The following is a 16,072-nucleotide window of genomic DNA, read 5'->3' on the forward strand; positions in this document are numbered from 1 at the left end:
CATTCAGAATCCTAAAGAATAGCAAGATTCTGGAATCCCAAAGAGTAACAAAAGATTCCGGAACCCCCAAGGAGTAGCAACATTCCATTCAGAATCCTAAAGAACTGCAAGATTCTGGAACCTCAAAGAGTAACAAAAGATTCAAGAATTGCAAGGAATAGCAACATTCCATTCAGAATCCTAAAGAATAGCAAGATTCTGGAATCCCAAAGAGTAACAAAAGATTCCAGAACCCCAAAGAGTAGCAACATTCCATTCAGAATCCTAAAGAATAGCAAGATTCTGGAATCCCAAAGAGTAACAAAAGATTCCGGAACCCCCAAGGAGTAGCAACATTCCATTCAGAATCCTAAAGAACTGCAAGATTCTGGAACCTCAAAGAGTAACAAAAGATTCCAGAACCCCAAGGAGTAGCAACATTCCATTCAGAATCCTAAGGAATAGCAAGATTCTGGAATCCCAAAGAGTAACAAAAGATTCCGGGGCCCCCAAGGAGTAGCAACATTCCATTCAGAATCCTAAAGAATAGCAAGATTCTGGAACCTCAAAGAGTAACAAAAGATTCCAGAACCCCAAAGAGTAGCAACATTCCATTCAGAATCCTAAAGAACTGCAAGATTCTGGAACTTCAAAGAGTAACAAAAGATTCCAGAATCACAAGGAATAGCAACATTCCATTCAGAATCCTAAAGAATAGCAAGATTCTGGAATCCCAAAGAGTAACAAAAGATTCCGGAACCCCAAGGAGTAGCAACATTCCATTCAGAATCCTAAAGAATAGCAAGATTCTGGAATCCCAAAAGAGTAACAAAAGATTCCAGAACCCCAAAGAGTAGCAACATTCCATTCAGAATCCTAAAGAATAGCAAGATTCTGGAATCCCAAAGAGTAACAAAAGATTCCGGAACCCCCAAGGAGTAGCAACATTCCATTCAGAATCCTAAAGAACTGCAAGATTCTGGAACCTCAAAGAGTAACAAAAGATTTCAGAACCCCAAGGAGTAGCAACATTCCATTCAGAATCCTAAAGAATAGCAAGATTCTGGAATCCCAAAGAGTAACAAAAGATTCCGGAACCCCAAAGAGTAGCAACATTCCATTCAGAATCCTAAAGAATAGCAAGATTCTGGAATCCCAAAGAGTAACAAAAGATTCCGGAACCCCCAAGGAATAGCAACATTCCATTCAGAATCCTAAAGAACTGCAAGATTCTGGAACCTCAAAGAGTAACAAAAGATTCCAGAATCGCAAGGAATAGCAACATTCCATTCAGAATCCTAAAGAATAGCAAGATTCTGGAATCCCAAAGAGTAACAAAAGATTCCAGAACCCCAAAGAGTAGCAACATTCCATTCAGAATCCTAAAGAATAGCAAGATTCTGGAATCCCAAAGAGTAACAAAAGATTCCGGAACCCCCAAGGAGTAGCAACATTCCATTCAGAATCCTAAAGAACTGCAAGATTCTGGAACCTCAAAGAGTAACAAAAGATTCCAGAACCCCAAGGAGTAGCAACATTCCATTCAGAATCCTAAAGAATAGCAAGATTCTGGAACCTCAAAGAGTAACAAAAGATTCCAAAACCCCAAAGAGTAGCAACATTCCATTCAGAATCCTAAAGAACTGCAAGATTCTGGAACCTCAAAGAGTAACAAAAGATTCCAGAATCGCAAGGAATAGCAACATTCCATTCAGAATCCTAAAGAATAGCAAGATTCTGGAATCCCAAAGAGTAACAAAAGATTCCGGAACCCCAAGGAGTAGCAACATTCCATTCAGAATCCTAAAGAATAGCAAGATTCTGGAATCCCAAAAGAGTAACAAAAGATTCCAGAACCCCAAAGAGTAGCAAAGATTCCAGAATCGCAAGGAATAGCAACATTCCATTCAGAATCCTAAAGAATAGCAAGATTCTGGAATCCCAAAGAGTAACAAAAGATTCCGGAACCCCAAGGAGTAGCAACATTCCATTCAGAATCCTAAAGAATAGCAAGATTCTGGAATCCCAAAAGAGTAACAAAAGATTCCAGAACCCCAAAGAGTAGCAACATTCCATTCAGAATCCTAAAGAATAGCAAGATTCTGGAATCCCAAAGAGTAACAGAAGATTCCGGAACCCCCAAGGAGTAGCAACATTCCATTCAGAATCCTAAAGAACTGCAAGATTCTGGAACCTCAAAGAGTAACAAAAGATTCAAGAATTGCAAGGAATAGCAACATTCCATTCAGAATCCTAAAGAATAGCAAGATTCTGGAATCCCAAAGAGTAACAAAAGATTCCAGAACCCCAAAGAGTAGCAACATTCCATTCAGAATCCTAAAGAATAGCAAGATTCTGGAATCCCAAAGAGTAACAAAAGATTCCGGAACCCCCAAGGAGTAGCAACATTCCATTCAGAATCCTAAAGAACTGCAAGATTCTGGAACCTCAAAGAGTAACAAAAGATTCCAGAACCCCAAGGAGTAGCAACATTCCATTCAGAATCCTAAAGAATAGCAAGATTCTGGAACCTCAAAGAGTAACAAAAGATTCCAGAACCCCAAAGAGTAGCAACATTCCATTCAGAATCCTAAAGAATAGCAAGATTCTGGAATCCCAAAGAGTAACAAAAGATTCCGGAACCCCCAAGGAGTAGCAACATTCCATTCAGAATCCTAAAGAACTGCAAGATTCTGGAACCTCAAAGAGTAACAAAAGATTCCAGAACCCCAAGGAGTAGCAACATTCCATTCAGAATCCTAAAGAATAGCAAGATTCTGGAACCTCAAAGAGTAACAAAAGATTCCAGAACCCCAAAGAGTAGCAACATTCCATTCAGAATCCTAAAGTAGCAACATTCCATGCTACAGATATAGCTAACTGTATCACACTATTTATGAATCAGTTAATGCATAGTAAAGACCTTTTCGCTGCATTAACTAAATTGCAAAATGTTGGAAATACTGCCAGTAGTTACTTTGTAGTTAGTGCACATTAATTCTGGCCATTATCCTGTGGTTAAAACTATCAAGAATTTGACATATATGAGGGCAAATAATAATTAAAACAGACTAACATGATTAGCACAACCTGGAGAATGAATCCTAAAGAAATCATTCCCCTCGCTTTTCACTCCGAATATTCTGCAAGAGTTGATGACGAAATAACATGTTATCCCATATCCACCTTCATTACACTAATGAAGGTGGAAACATCTGGGACACAAATTTAACATTTGAGAAATGCTTTAAATTATACCTCTGTTTTTGCCTAATGCAATTTATTTCCCTAAAGGCTCCATAAATAATTTTCATTATCACATAAACGTCAGTTCATGTTTTTAGAAATTGTGAATCACGCTGTCAGTTACACATTATTATACAGATAGGAGGGATAAAGCTTTGAAAAAGAGATGATAGAGCTAAATCCTGCCAAATAAGATCTAAGTTTATTGAGACCAACAGATCTCTCATAATTAAATAAGTATTGACTAAAACCATCAACAGTTTACCAAATGATTTGTGAAGCAAAGTAAATTAGATTAAATACTCATATATAAATGAATGGAATACATATCTAATATGTTCTTTAACGTAAATGGAAACGAGAATGAATAGCTTTCAGAGCAGCCCAAAAAAGTGGCATTCTCCTTGGTTCAAGTTTCAAGTTTATTAGGTTTTTATATACCGCCTATCAAGCTTATCTAAGCGGTTTTACAATCAGGTACTCAAGCATTTTCCCTATCTGTCCCGGTGGGCTCACAATCTATCTAATGTACCTGGGTGTGAAAGAGAGAACTTCTAAAATTCCATTTATTCAGAATATGAGATCTAAAATAAGATGTAGAAATTCTGTTAAGAGCAATGCATAAAGCAATATGATGATTTAGGAAGGCACTAGATCCACAGATAAGGAGATTCAAAGTAGAGAATGACATGCGGGGACTCATTTTTCCATCCCATCCCTGCAAGTTCTTTTCCTGTCTCTGCTCCATTCCTGCATGCTCTGTCCTCATTTGCACAAGCCTCAAACACTTTAAAATCAGCCTGTTTGGCTGACATTGCTGCCTGGATGTCTCACTGCTGTCTGAAACTAAACATGTCCAAGACCGAGCTTCCCCTCTTTCTTCCTAAAACCTCCGCTCCTGTCCCTCCGTTCTCTGTTTCTGTAAATAATACTATTATCGTTCCAGTCTCCTCTACTTTCAACTTTGAAGTCATCGTCAACCCTGGTCTCTCATCTATGTACATCCAATAGACTGCTAAAGTCTGTCACTTCTGTCTCTACATCACCAAAATGTACCCATTCCTCTCTGAGCACACTACCCAGACCCTTGTCCACACTCTCAACACTACGATACCATGAAAAGCAAGAAACCTCTAGGAATGTATATTCAAAAGCCAAAAAATAGGTTTCTGAATCATAACTTAAAAGTTATGTAATTGTTGAGAGGAAAAGGTCTCAGAAATCTTGCTATGTTCAATGAATAAACATTGAAATAACTGCAGGAAGGATTATCGTTCATTGACCAAAAACCTCTCACTCATTCATTTAAGACATTTATGTTTTTATACTTTTTACTCAATAAATAAATATCAACAAAAGTGCACTTAGCTTCAAATTTCTTCAAAAAGTGCCTTGTGCAATCAAGTATTCACCCCACCCGACGGGGCCCGTTTCGCCACTCGCTAATGGCTTCCTCAAGGGTCTTTTATGGAGATGTTTACAGCTATAACATCGTTTTCCCTAACCAGCGCCATTTTGTTGGAATTGTATTTTGGATTCTTGCCTGTTTTCCTGCTTATTATTGCAATTAAAAAAAAACCCAAAACAATGAAAGAACTTAAAACCTCAGATTATAAAGAAACCTACTAAAAAAGAATCCATTTGTATTCCAGTCCTCTCAAATTGCAGCTCAATCTCCTCTCGGAATGTTCAACACATCATGGTCAGTGTAAAAAAAAAAACACCCCCATAAAAACCACCACACCATAGAATCAAATAAACTTGGGCAATACAGTATGATACAAAAGGGGCCTCAATTCTCTTGTAATTTTATCAGCTCTGATGTTCTGAGATTCTAGCCCTAACAAACCTGAAAAGTTGTGCCCATATATATTTATGTTATAAGGGTACTTTGTTACATCACTCTCAAGCCTTGAACTAGCCTTGTACTCATAAGCCTTGTCCTAGTGACCTGGATTGGCCACCGTGAGAACGGGCTACTGAGCTTGATGGACCATTGGTCTGACCCAGTAAGTCTGACCCAGTAAGGCTATTCTTATGTTCTTAACATGGCTGTTTAGAACATTTGCTCCACTAACCATTAATAATGTCAGCAACCATCCACACTGATAACACAACAATTTCTTCTAAATCATACATCTGTACTTTTTAACTCACCATGGCTTTAGCAAAACATCAAAAATCAGATCGATCTACTTCTCAACGACAGGGAATAAAACGTGTGAACTTTGAGCCTCCCTCACCCAGCAAAGATGGCGCCGGCAAGTCAGAAGATATCCCCCTGTTAGCACTGATGCAAGAAATACTTCAAATAAAAGATACAATAATCAATCAGAATTGCCATCAGACCTCAAATAAGAACAAGATCCAACAAATTTCTGCTCTAACTACAAAATCGGAACAAACCGAGAACAGGTTCAACCCTTATTTTGTACAATTACAGGTCCTTTCTCGCTTATACAAATCACTGCATCATCTAGAACAGACATGGGCAACTCCGGTCCTCGAGGGCCGGAATCCAATCGGGTTTTCAGGATTTCCCCAATGAATATGCATTGAAAGAGCGGTGCATGCAAATAGATCTCATGCATATTCATTGGGGGGAAACCTGATTGGATTCCGGCCCTCGAGGATCGGAGTTGCCCATGTCTGATCTAGAATGTGAATTGGACGTTTTGAACAGATCTCCAAGGAATCATTTTAGAATCTTTGGTCTGCCTGCCTGAAGGTAGTTACAGTCTCTTTTCTGGAAAAATGGCTGCCTCAGCTTTTGAACATTCAGTTCTCCCCTTCACTAGAACTGGAACGTGCACATGGCACACCTTCTTTTATTCCATCTAACGCAGGGGTCTCAAAGTCCCTCCTTGAGGGCCGCAATCCAGTTGGGTTTTCAGGATTTCCTCAATGAATATGCATGAGATCTATGTGCATGCTCTGCTTTCAATGCATATTCATTGGGGAAATCCTGAAAACCCAACTGGATTGCGGCCCTCAAGGAGGGACTTTGAGATCCCTGATCTAACGCAAAATTTCCTAGACCAATTGTGGATAAAGCTTTAAGATATCAGCATACAGCTCAAATTCTTCAGTGTGCAAAAGTGAAATCTTCCCTTAAATTTGAAGGACACAATTATTATCACAGATCTTCACAAGCGCACAGTGCATCTTGGAAACGATTTCTCAGGATGAGGCCTATCCTGAAGCACCTGGATATTTAAATATGGTTTGTTCTTTCCTACTACCGTGAAAATAATTTGAAAGAACATCACCAAGTCCTATGAGGATCCTGATATGTTGCACAATTACTTGGAGTAGCAAGGTGTTAACGTGATGGATTTCACTTATTACCCTTGAATTAATTCAAGCTGAAGTGGAGGTCCTTATTGTGAGCATCTCTGAACTCATCATTTAATCTGTATTACTCTATTAAGGGTACACTGTTGCATAACCGAATAAGCCATTTTGTATGTAGTAAATTACTGTAAGATATCATTTTAGGATTGACAAACTTCGATTGAAAAATGATGTAAATAGTGCAGTGAGGAAAATTCACTCATGCGTAGTAACAAAGAGCATGAAGGTCCCTTTAAGATTACGGATTGCACATGCAAGAGATTCCAGTTCATTTTTCCGATTGCAGGAATGTAAAGTGAATACCTTCATGTGTTTATGATAATATGGCCAGTACTGGAGGAAGACTGGGAAGGTGTCAGTACAATCTCCTTCAGTGACAAAATGACATTGGAGGAAGGGATACCTGTGTGCCTATCTTCTAAGGCAGTGGTCTCAAACTCACGGCCCGGGGTACTAATTTGAGGCCCTCGGTTTATTTATCATAATCACAAAAGTAAAATAAAATAGTTTCTTGATCATACATCTCTTTAGCTATAAATTATAATATTATTATTAGGACTTAGCCAAAAGGAAAGATTTATAAACTATAAAGAGTTTTACCTCATTCAAAATTGTCATTTCTTTAATAAGACATTAACTATTTTTTTTTTTCCTGCGGCCCTCCAAGTACCTATAAATCCAAAATGTGGCCCTGCAAAGGGTTTGAGTTTGAGACCACTGTTCTAAGGGGACTCTGATAGCACCCTCTTTGCTGAGACAGACTCCCCCTCATTTTACAAAACCGTAGCGGTAACGACGCTCATAGGAATTCTGTGAGTGTCGGAGCTGTTACAGCTGCACTACTGTTTTGTGAAAGGAGGGTTTCGTTGTTAATGCTTCTGGGTTTATCTATTGGACATACAGTGGTACCTTGGATTATGAGTATAATCAGTTCCAGGAGTATGCTCGTAATCCAAAACGCTCCTTTATCAAAGCAAAGTTCCATATAGAAAATAGTGGCAACAGTAACGATTCGTTCCAGAAACCGGGGTCCGTACCTGTTGGGTGCCGGGAGCTGCAGCGCCATCTCCTCTGTCCGTCATCAGAAGAAGAACCCCGCAGTGCCACTTCAGAGGGATGCCTCCTCCATCCGCCGGCCAGCCCTCGACGTCAGATGCCCCCCGCATACTGGAGAGTCCCCCACGCAGCCGAGCAAGACACGCAGAATGCGCATCACACGCAGGCAGGACGGCACCCGGCCGCGCAGGCCCAGACAGAGGACTTCCAACCTGCGGAAGGCACCCGACGTGGAAGGCTGGCCGGAAGACGGAAGAGGAATCCCCTGAAGCGGCGCTTCCTGGTCTGTAAGTGCTCGTTTATCAGGGCAGTGCTCGTTTTGCGAGTCAAACGTTTGCTGAGTGTTTTGCTCGTCTTGCAAAACACTCGCAAACTGAGGTTCCACTGTATTTATAACTCTGATAAAGTTTCAAGTTTATTTAAAATTTGATGAATCGTTTAATCGTAATACAAAGCGATGAACAAGTCTAAAAATAATACAAATACAAGGGTTTAATACAAATAACATAGACACAACACTTAACATAAACAGGGCCAAAATGAAAGAGGGGGGAAGAAATACAATGTATGATAGTAAAGGAGACGGGTTATGGATGTAACAATAGGGAGGGATAACATTAAAAAAAAAAAAATTAAGAAAAGATCAAAAGTTGAAGTTAAAAACACTCTCACAGTTTCCACTGAAATGTCTTAACTCCTTCTGGCTTCTAGAAAGGTCCCAGTTGAAGGAGAGTTGCCATCTTTTGTATAGCTAAAGCCCTAGATCAGTGATCGTCATTGTTTTTCAAGTCTGATTCTACTTAAGGCTCCTTTTACTGAGCCACGTTAGGGCTTTAACACGCAGAATAGCGCACGCTACAGTGCCGTGCATGCTAGACCTTAACGCCAGCATTGAACTGGCATTAGTTCTAGAAGCATAGCGCGCGGTAATTTCCCGCGTGCGCTAAAAACATTAGCGCACCTTAGTAAAAGGAGCCCTCCAGCTGGTTTGTTTCATATGTTTTGGTCCTGCGACAGAATACAAACCTTCTGGTCTCTTGTTGGACTTCATCTGCAGACGATCATAAAGAAAAGGATTCCACTTAGGGCGAATGTTTTCCTTTTCTACCAATTTACCTCTTCGGGACTCTCTAAGGGTAATTCCTTATTGCTGAAGAAGGCTTTCTTGTTGTCTCGTAAATGTATCCTTTTGTTATGGAGGCAGGCTGAGGTGCCTACCCTTACCATGTGGAAAAATGAACTGTTTACCTTGTTGAAGTATGAATACTTGGATACTAAGAACTGTGGCCCTGGTCAATGGAGGAAATTCTGGGCGGTTTGGGCTCCTGTTTGGGACAGTTTGTCCCATGGTGCCCGAAGTGCTCTCTTGAATTTCTGACATTAGAGTGCTTGGAGGGGTGGGGGGGGGAGGGTTCTGGGGGGGGGGGTTATTGGGGGTGGGTTGACATTTGGATTTTTGGTGGGTATCTTTTGTCTCCGCGCAGACACCATGCGGTAGACCCTTTAGTCTTGTGCTTTGGTTAGTTTCTGGTTGTTTCTGTTTTCAGATTGTGGTATACTTTCTTTGTATTTTCATTTTCCTAATAAGTCTTATTCATAAAGTTTTAATTCCTTATACTACTTCGAGAGTACTACGGTCAACAGAACAATATCTATTGGTCGTTCCTTCTTTAAAGGTTATTAGTACATGATGTCATTCTATCTTCTCGGTTACGACTCCCCAAGCTTGGAATGCCCTGCCAATTTACTTAAGAGAGGAAAGAGTTCTAGACAAATTTAAGAGCAAACTTAAGGGCTTCCTTTTTAAAGACGCTTTTAGTGATTAACTGAATTTCTTATGTTTTTAATCTCTCCTTAAATTACAATAAATTTCTTCCCCTTTTCCCAATGTATTATTAACCTTAATTGTTTCTTTTATATTCAATTGTATTTCTTCTTGTAACTTTCCCATTGTTTGATCCTGTATGGAAAAATAGTCTTGTTAGTCATGTTTAGTCATGTTATATTATGTTATGTATTTAATGATATTTTAATGTGTTTAGTAATAATTTTGTTAGTCATGTATGTTTCCCTTGACTTTGTAATTTTTAGCTGTACATCGCTTAGAATTTGGAATAGGCGATTAATCAAATCGTATAATAAACTTGGAAACTTGGAAAAAAAACGGAGCCCTTAGTAAAAAAACAAACAAACCCCAAACTCTCAACATGTGAACTAGGACAGCTGCCAGATAAAACAACTGGTGCCCTGCCCAAGAGGAACCCTGCATCATTAACCCACATTAGGAGTCACCGCCCAGGAAAAGGACCAAGGTGTCATCATTAAGGATACTTAATGTGCAGCAGCAGCTAAGAAATCAAACAGAATGCTAGAAATGGTCAGGAAAGGAATGGAAAAGAAAGAAAAGAATGTTATAATGCTTTTGTATCACGCCCTGCTGCAGCCGCACTTCAAATACTTTGGGCAATTCTGGTCACCGTATCTCAGAAAAGATATAGCAGAATTAGAAAAGGACAGAGTAGGGCTACAAAAATGATAAAAGGGATGGGATGACTTCCCTACGAGGAAAGGTTAAAGCAGCTAGAGCTGTTCAGCCGGGAGAAGAGACAGCTCAGGGGAGATATGATAGAGGTCTATAAATTTCTGAATGCAGTAGAACAAGTAGATGTGAATCACTTGTTTACTCCTTCCAAAAATACTAGGACGAGAGGGCATTCAATGAAGCTACTAAGTTGTAAATGTAAAACAAACTGGAAAAAATATTTTTTTTACTTAACATGTAATTAAACTCTGGAATTCTTTCCAGAGAATGTGGTGACAGCAGTTAGCTTAGCAGGGTTTTAAAAAGGTTTGGATAATTTCCTAAAAGAAAAGTCCAGAAGCCATTATTAAGATGGACTTGGGAAAATCCTCTGTTTATGTCTAGGATAAGCAGAATAAAATCTGTTTTACTCTTTTGGGATCTTGCCAGGTACTTGTGATCTGGATTGGCCGCTGTTGAAAACAGGATACTGGGCTAGATGGTCACTCTTAAGTTCTTATGAGGGAAGTCGGACCGCTGCTGTTCAACGATCTAGAAGCAGGGACGAAGTGCGAAGTAATAAAATTCGCAGACGCCGCCAAACTATTTAGTGGAGTTGGGACAAGAGAGGATTGTGAGGACTTACAAGGGGACGAGATGGTAGATGAAGTTTAATGTAGAGAAATGTAAAGTCTTGCATGTAGGAAACAGGAACCCGAAGTACAGCTATACGATGGGAGGGCTGGTAATGGGTGAAAATACCCAAGAAAAGGACTTGGGGATAATAGTGGACAAGACAATGAAGCCATCGACACAGTGCGCAGCAACCTTTAAGAAGGCGAATAGAATGCTAGATATTATTAAGAAAGGTATTACAACCAGAACGAAAGAAGTTATCCTGCCGTTGTATTGGGCGATGGTGCGCCCGCATCTGGAGTACTGCGTCCAATATTGGTCGCCGTACCTTAAGAAGGATATGGCGTTCCTCGAGAGGGTTCAGAAAAGAGCGACGAGATTGATGAAAGGTATGGAAAACCTTTCATATGCTGAAAGATTAGAGAAACTGGGGCTCTTTTCCATAGAAAAGCGGAGACTTAGAGGGGACATGATAGAGACTTACAAGATCATGAAGGGCATAGAGAAAGTGGAGAGAGACAGATTCTTCAAACTTTCGAAAACTACAAGAACGAGAGGGCACTCGGAAAAATTAAAAGGGGACAGATTCAGAACCAATGCTAGGAAGTTCTTCTTCACCCAAAGGATGGTGGACACCTGGAATGCGCTTCCAGAGGGTGTAATAGGACACGTCTGCCCAGTAACTGGCCTTAGTTCAATTTTTAATATTATTTTCTGATTCTAAATCTTCTGTGTTCATCCCATGCTTCTTTGAACTCAGTCACAGTTTTACTCTCCACCACCTCTCTCGGGAGCGCATTCCAGGCATCCACTACCCTCTCCGTAAAGTAGAATTTCCTAACATTGCCCCTGAATCCAGTGGCGTACCTAGGGTATGTGGCACCCGGGGCCCATCATTTTTTGACACCCCCCCCCCCCATGTAAAAAATTTTTTTTTTTTTTTTTTTTTTTGCAATAACCATGAAATGGAATAAATGGTCAGAATAGAAACAGGCAGTGAAAATTTTCTTTTATTGAACCTCATATATGTAACCATTATTCCAAACATAACATAACATAAATTATGTCTAAATTGTCATGACATTAGAAGTACATATGGAGTAGTTGCAGGTGATGCTTGGGACAGTTCTGATTGTGTTAGTTCGGTTTTATGTGTTTTTTGAATAGAAGGGTTTTTATTTCTTTTTGAAGGTTTTGCAGTCTGTGGTTGATATCAATTGGTTGTAGAGTTGGGGGTCGAGTGTTGCAGCTCGAATGGCTAGGAGGTTGTCGAACAGTTTTTTTCTTTTGACGTTTTTGGTTGGAGGGTGTGTGAATGGTGCACAAGTTCTCCTATGTCTGTTTGAAGTGGATTGAATTATTTAGCTGAAGAAATTAGTTACCCCCCATTCCACACACATTAATTCTCTTCCATTTTTGTTCCCATTATAAAAAACACTGATAAGTTCCCAGAAAAAAAATACATTAAAATAAGAAGTGAAAACAAAGGCCCCTACAGATGAGAACATAACATAAGAATAGCCTAACTGGGTCAGACCAATGGTCCATCATGCCCAGTAGCCCATTCTCATGGTAGCCAATCCAGGACACTAATACCTGGTCAAAACCCAAAGAGTAGCAACATTCCATGCTACCGATCCAGGGCAAGCAGACACTTCCCCCATGTCTTAATAACAGATTATGGACTTTTCCTCCAGGAATTTGTCCAAATCTTTCTTAAAACCAGCTACACTATCTGCTTTTACCATAACTTCTGGCCACTTCATTTTTAAGTTTAGATCTTTCCTTTCAAACAGAGACCTTGCTAGATGTCAAATACAGCACAAGGTAACTTCACATGGACTTAGCTGTGCAGGAAATGTGAATCTCCTCATACACCCACCATATAGTGCAAAAATGTGCAAAGGTCTGTTTTTTTCTTTCGATCACTACATAGCCTAATGCCACACAAGCAGCGCTGTTACAAACATATTCTGTAGGTCAATGCTAAGGATAACAAAGTTTCCTTCCTTGGACCAGAAGGAGATAAACCACTGGAAGAGATCCCAAAACAACACCCAAAGACCCACTCAGTGTGTGAATCAGTTGAGTGGAGTGGACTAACTGGGGGGTGGAAATGGGCCCGGAGTTTGCTCAGCAGAATTTCCCAGACCACCTCTTCCTCTCAACACATTGACACGCTGCCACCATCACCACTAGGAACACCTCACTGGGTAGGCCAGCTATGCTATAAACTTTATAAAACACATTATTATATTTTCTTATAAAGCACATATTTTAACTGACCTCTCTGACATCCTCAGCCTTTCCATTCACAAAAATAGAAGGAAGAAAAGTTCCCATTTCCTGCTGTCTCATGTCCCCGGCCTATACAATATTTTTTTTCTGCAGACCCTTCAAAAGTCTGACCAAATCCTCGTTTCACTTGCATTATAAAGTACTGAGGATGCCATCTCTCCCCAATCCCAGGTCCTAAAGTCTAAGACAGTAGCGCAAACTAATGCTGCCAGATACAGGAAAAAAAAATTTTGATTCGATTCAGCCCTATTGAATTGGTTTTTCAATTCGATTTTCCTGCCCAGTTGGGTGATTTTTTTCAAAACTCCTGGTGGGTTTTATAGCTTTTTCACCCCCTTTGGCTTCTCCTAACCACACTGGCGCTGTGGTGTAAATAAAATAAAGAAACAAAAAGGACTTTTCCTCTTTCTGTTAAATCCTAGCTCACGTTTGCAGTCCAACACCAGCTCTGGCAGGATACACATTTCAAATCTGACATGTTATAATCACAAAACAGAAAATAAAATTAATTTTTCTACCTTTTGTTGTCTGGTTATATTTCAAATCTTGTTGGTCCAAGGCTCTGGTTTTCTTCTGATAACTTGCTTGCCAGGGTCTCCTTCTTTCTGCATGCTAACCATCCATCTGCCAACTCTGTCCTCCCTTTCCATTTCCCTTTCCTTCCTAGGAAGTCTGGTATCTTTCCTTTTTTTCATCTCCCTCCACAGATCCACCTTTTCTTAAATACCCTTTCATCCGGCATCTCTCCCTCCTTCCCCACCATCCCAGAGTCCACCATCTCTCCGTTTCTTTTCCTAATTACCCTCCTATCCAGTATCTCTATCCCTCCTCCACACCATCCCTTGTGTCCAATTTCTCTCCCTTTCTGTTCCTTCCCTCCCTAAATCCCATGGTCCATCATCTCTCTCCCTCTCCTCTATTTTCAGACCCATTATTTCTTCCCCCCCCCCAAAGTTTGGCATATGCATGTCTCTTTGAACACCCCCTTCCCTCCGTGTACTTCTAAATCATGGTCCCCCCCAAAGGCCTGTCCCCCCTTAAAGGTCTGCCTGCCTGCCTTTCCCCCCTTGAAGGCCTGTCCCCCCTTGAAGGCCTGCACCACCCCCCTCGAAGGCCTGCACTCCCTTGAAGGTCTGCACCACCCCCGAAGGCCTGTCCCCCACTTGAAGGCTTGTACCACCCCCTTGTAGCTTCTCCCCCCCTTGTAGGCCTGTCCCCCCCTTGAAGGCCTGCCTGCCTGCCTTTCCCCCCCTTGAAGGCCTGCACCCCCTTGAAGGACTGCACCCCCCCCCGAAGGCCTGCACTCCCTTGAAGGTCTGCACCCCCCCGAAGGCCTGTCCCCCCCTTGAAGGCCTGTCCCACCCCCTTGTAGGCCTGTCCCCCCCTTGTAGGCCTGTCCCCCCTTTAAGGCCTGCCTGCCTGCCTTCCCCCCCCTTGAAGGCCTGTCTCCCCCTTGAAGGCCTGCCCCCCCCTTGAAGGCCTGCCCCCCCCCTTGAAGGCCTGTCCCCCCCCCCCTTGTAGGCCTGTCCCCCCCTTGTAGGCCTGTCCCCCCCCCTTGTAGGCCTGTCCCCCCCTTGAAGGCCTGCCTGCCTTTCCCCCCCTTGAAGGCCTGTTCCCCCCCTTGAAGGCCTGCACCCCCTTGAAGGTCTGCACCCCCCCAAAGGCCTACACCCCCCCGAAGGCCTGCACCCCCCTGAAGGCCTGCCTGCCCCCCTTGAAGGCCTGCACCCCTTGAAGGTCTGCACCCCCCCCCGAAGGCCTGTCCCCCCTTGAAGGCCTGCCTGCCTGCCTGTCACCCCCTCCCCCTTGAAAGCCTGCTTGCCTGCCCGCCCGCCCCACCCTGAAGGCCTGATGCCCCGACCCACCCCGAAGGACCGCTCGCCCCCCTGGCCTCCCCGCACCACCTATGAACAGCCGCAGCAGGATCGCGAAGTCAGCGTCAGCGATCCCTGCGCTGCTTCCTGCGCCACGGTCCCGCCCCTCCTCTGACGTCAGAGGAGGGGCGGGATCGCGGCGCAGGAAGCAGCGCAGGGATGCTGACGCTGACTTTGCGATCCTGCTGCGGGCTGCTTCACAGGTGGTGCAGGAAGGTCAGTGGGGCGAGCGGTCCTTCGGGGGTGGCGGGGGACTGAACGGCAAGGCCGGGAACACCCCCTTAGGGCTGGTACCCGGGGCGGCCCGCCCTCCCCTAGGTACGCCACTGCCTGAATCTACCACCCCTCAACCTCAAATTATGTCCTCTGGTTTTACCATTTTCTTTTCTCTGGAAAAGATTTTGTTCTACGTTAATACCCTTCAAGTTTTATTAAGATTTGATGAATCGCTTATTATATACTAAGCGATTCTAATCGGATATGATAACCTCAGCATTAGAACCCTCCTCCATTCAAATCCTAATCCACTCTCTGATCATATCACATATAGATTACTGTAACTCACTCTATCATGGAATAACCCAAAAAGAAACTCGCCGAATACAACTAATTCTAAATACAGCGATTAAACTCATCCATAAAGCTAAGAAATATGACCATGTCACCCCCTTGCTCAGAGAATCTCGTTAGTTACCAGTCTGTCATAAAACAACTTAAAAAATTCTTCTCTTCGCCTTTAAGATCAAGACTTCTCACCAGCCTGCCTTCCTTGATAAATATCTCATTCCGCACACCCCTTCCAGGGCCCTCAGATGCACTAACCAGAACTTACTAACAGTCCCTCCAATCAAAGATTTATACTATACCGGAAACACAATTTTCTCTGTTGTCGCGCCCTCTCTTTTGAATGCCATGCCATCGAATCTTCGTTCTGAAAATCCCTTAAACAAATTTAAAACGCTCCTTAAGACATTTCTCTTTAAAGATGCTTATCAAAATTCCAACTGAGGTCCCAAATAAAAACGGGACAACAAAAACGCTTCCAGGAAGCGATGCCCCATTTTTTTCCTCTCATTTTATCCTCCCCTCCTCTCCTCATTTTATTTTT

General features: G+C 42.2%; 1 protein-coding gene across 2 annotated transcripts in view; it reads left to right on the forward strand.

Annotated features, from left to right (window-relative positions):
* FOXN3 (forkhead box N3) overlaps nt 1-16,072 on the forward strand; it is a 617,803-nt gene that overhangs the window by 156,114 nt on the left and 445,617 nt on the right. The gene's annotated exons all lie outside the window — the stretch shown is intronic.

This window comes from Geotrypetes seraphini, chromosome 7 (genome assembly GCF_902459505.1).
Source record: "Geotrypetes seraphini chromosome 7, aGeoSer1.1, whole genome shotgun sequence".
In the NCBI taxonomy this organism is placed as follows: Eukaryota; Metazoa; Chordata; class Amphibia; order Gymnophiona; family Dermophiidae; genus Geotrypetes; species Geotrypetes seraphini.